Raw genomic sequence first — 3,808 nt, forward strand, 5'->3', positions numbered from 1 at the left:
ATACGTTATTACCTGCCTTTTTTTTTCTCCACAGTCTCCATCTCACCCTTAAACTTCTGAATCTGACATTCCTGGAGGGAAAACACATTAAAATCCCAAAGCAGAAAGGAGACAGAAAAAAAGCCTATTTTCACCACAGTACTAATAGACCGGGCACTCTGCTTGTCTGCCCTTCTGGTACATCCCATGCCCAAATTGCCTGTTCATAATATCTTCATTCTAAAACACTTGATACACTACTTTTACAATTCACTTCCGACTCTTTTCTTAAGTACTTGCCCACAAAAATGTGATCCAACGCTGAATATAGCTTTAAGAGAAGCATGCACTGCACATACATAAAGCCCAACACCTTTAGGCAAAATAAACAGCATTTAGAGTAATTATGCTACTCTGTCAGGTTGTAAAAATTAAATGAAAACCTCTATTAGTTTTGTATCCTTTCTCACAGCTTTTCCAGAGTGATTAACAATTCATTCAGATTTAAGGACCAATATTATTTATATCACTGGAAAAGATACTAAATGTTAGAGATAGAAGGCACCAGTTTTAATGTTGGAATTTTGATAATATCCTACCATCAGGGAACTCATGCATGGCAACCCAATCCAGTACTCTTGCCTGGAAAATCCAATGGATGGAGGAGCCTGGCAGGCTGCAGTCCATCGGGTCGCTAAGAGTCAGCCACGACTAAGCAACTCACTTTGCCTTTTCACTTTCATGCATTGGAGAAGGAAATGGCAACCCACTCCAGTGTTCTTGCCTGGAGAATCCCAGGGACAGGGGAGCCTGGTGGGCTGCCGTCTATGGGGTTGCACAGAGTCGGACACGACTGAAGTGACACAGCAGCAGCAGCATTCAATTTTAATTTTTCACTTTCAGAAAGATCTTATATTGATCTTGACCCACAATAGGTATGGGGGTTGCCAGGTAGTCCTAGTAAAGAATCCACCTGCCTCCTCCACCCCTGGAGGAGGGCATGGCAATCCCCTCCAGTATTCTTGCCTGGAGAAACCCATGGACAGAGGAGCCTGGTGGGCTATAGTCCACAGAGTGGCAGTCAGACACCACTGAAGCAACTTAGCATGCTGCATGCATAGTAGGTTTCCAGTCAACATCTGTTATATGAATGAATAAATGGATGCATCTTATAGCTCCAATGACTCTAGGGAACAAGCACATCATATAAACCTCTTATTTGATGTATTATACTGAGTTCAAGAGGACACATGAATTGTTTTAAATTACATATGCTACTGCTGCTGTTAAGTTGCTTCAGTCGTGTCCGACTCTGTGCAACCCCATAGATGGCCTCTTACCAGACTCCTCTGTCCCTGAGATTCTCCAGGCAAGAACATTGAAGTGGGTTGCCATTTCCTTCTCCAATGCATGTAAGTGAAAAGTGAAAGTGAAGTCACTCAGGCGTGGCCGACTCTTAGCAACCCCATGGACTGCAGCCTAACAGGCTCCTCCATCCATGGGATTTTCGAGGCAAGAGTACTGGATTGGGGTGCCATTGCCTTCTCTGTTAAATTACATATACATATATTGCATATATATACATATATGTATACATATATGTATGTGTATATATATATAGGAGGCAGCCAGCTTTATACTAAAATGTAAGTCAGTTAACTCATTTCAGTGCTTGTTGCTATTATACCAATAGCTTTTCCCCTGATAAATAGTCTGTATAATCCCCGTTAAAATGTGACATTTCTAATTAGATGTGATTTCCGTATATTCTTCCATGTAGCCTGGAATAATAATAGTTCTTATGATTGAAATTCTTTAATGTAGTCTTCTAAAGTTGTGTTAATTTTTTTTTTTTTTTTTAGCCATGTATGCCCTTGTTGCCTCATACTTGTGACTGGGAAACACTCCACAGCTTTTAACATCAGTTGGGGTTTGTGCATTTTTATACTTCATTTATCCTCATTAAGATGATAGCTCTTTGTTTCAACCCATGTTTCCAGGGTATTGAGATAATTCTAAATCTTAAAGCTCACGTCTATAATATTAAGTACCAATTTCATTTGTGTTTACCATAAATTTGATTAAAATGCATCTTGCTTAAGGAGGCAAAACGAAGTCTCAAGGGCGAAAATGAAAAGCATTTTCATTAGTACAGTTCTTTTTTTGTAATGCCCAGAAAGGTATATTAATTTTCTAGGGCTACATTATCAAAGCCTAAAACAACAGACATTGCCTTACGGTTCTAGAGGTAACTCTTGTTCTTTTTTTCTTCTAGATACATACAGTCACGTGGTCAACTTCTCCTTGTGTTGCTTCATTTTGTCTCCCATCTGTGTGTAGCTGTCCCCATGAACAAATTTCTCTTTTTCATAAGTATAGCAGACATACTGGAATAGGGCCTACACTAAAGACGTCATTTTAACTTAATTACCTCTGTAAGATCTGTGTTCAAATAAAGTCACATTCTAAGGTGCTAGGGGTGAGGGCTTTAACATACTTTCAAGAATGAGACATGATTCAGCTCATAACACAGAGCATTTGATGTTTGTTTCCTGCGTATGGTTGTCCAGCTCAGTTCAGTCGCTCAGTTGTGTCCGACTCTTTGTAACCCCATGAACCGTAGCACACCAGGCCTCCCTGTCCATCATCAACTCCCAGAGTCCAGCAAAACCCATGTCCATCGAGTCGGTGATGCCATCGAGCCATCCCATCCTCTGTCGTCCCCTTCTCCTCCTGCCCTCAATCTTTCCCAGCATCAGGGTCTTTTCAAATGAATCAGCTCTTCACATCTGGTGGCCAGAGTATTGGAGTTTCAACTTCAACATCAGTCCTTCCAATGAACACCCAGGACTCATCTCCTTTAGGATGGACTGGTTGGATCTCCTTGCAGTCCAAGGGACTCTCAAGAGTCTTCTCCAACACCACAGCTCAAAAGCATCAATTCTTTGGCACTCAGTTCTTTATAGTCCAACTTTCACATCCATACATGACCACTGGAAAAACCATAGCCTTAAGTAGATGGATCTTTGTTGGCAAAGTAATGTCTCTGCTTTTTAATATGCTGTCTAGGTTGGTCATAACTTTCCTTCCAAGGAGTAAGCGTCTTTTAATTTCATGGCTGTAGTCACCATCTGCAGTGATTTTGGAGCCGAAAAAAATAAAATCTGACACAGTTTCCACTGTTTCCCCATCTATTTCCCATGAAGTGGTGGGACCGGATGCCATGATCTTAGTTTTCTGAATGTTGAGCTTTAAGCCAACTTTTTCACTCTCCTCTTTCACTTTCATCAAGAGGCTTTTTAATTCTTCTTCACTTTCTGCTATAAGGGTGGTGTAGATACATACAGTACTATTCATAACATTATACAGTATGTGTTGTACATTTGATATGTATATATCAATTCTAAATGCATATATTTCCATATATAGGACATACGACACATGGGTTTTATATATGAACATGTTTATGTGTGTGCATGTGTTGGTGTGCTTGATAGTAATCTTTCTAGTCTCTATTCATGTTTTTACTGCTTTGCCAAAAGCCGTTGGTTACTGATTTAAAGCAGTTATTCAGCAGATAGTATTTTACCTGAACAACTCATTTTCAAAATTAGTTTATGTGACTTCATTTCATACCCAATAATATCACAACACCTCATGCATCTTTTCAGTCTTGTAACAGATTTTAAAATGGAGAAAAAAAGGAATCTGATATCATCACAATGCTGGAGTACTGAATTGACATAATGTCTAGTGATATGTTTATAGATATAATAATATCCAAGAAAAACACAAATATTTTTCCGTGACTCTGAGGTTGAGAAAGAAT

Source organism: Bos grunniens, chromosome 1 (assembly GCF_055505025.1).
Source record: "Bos grunniens cultivar Pamir isolate PY7600 chromosome 1, Bosgru_T2T1.0, whole genome shotgun sequence".
Taxonomy (NCBI): domain Eukaryota; kingdom Metazoa; phylum Chordata; class Mammalia; order Artiodactyla; family Bovidae; genus Bos; species Bos grunniens.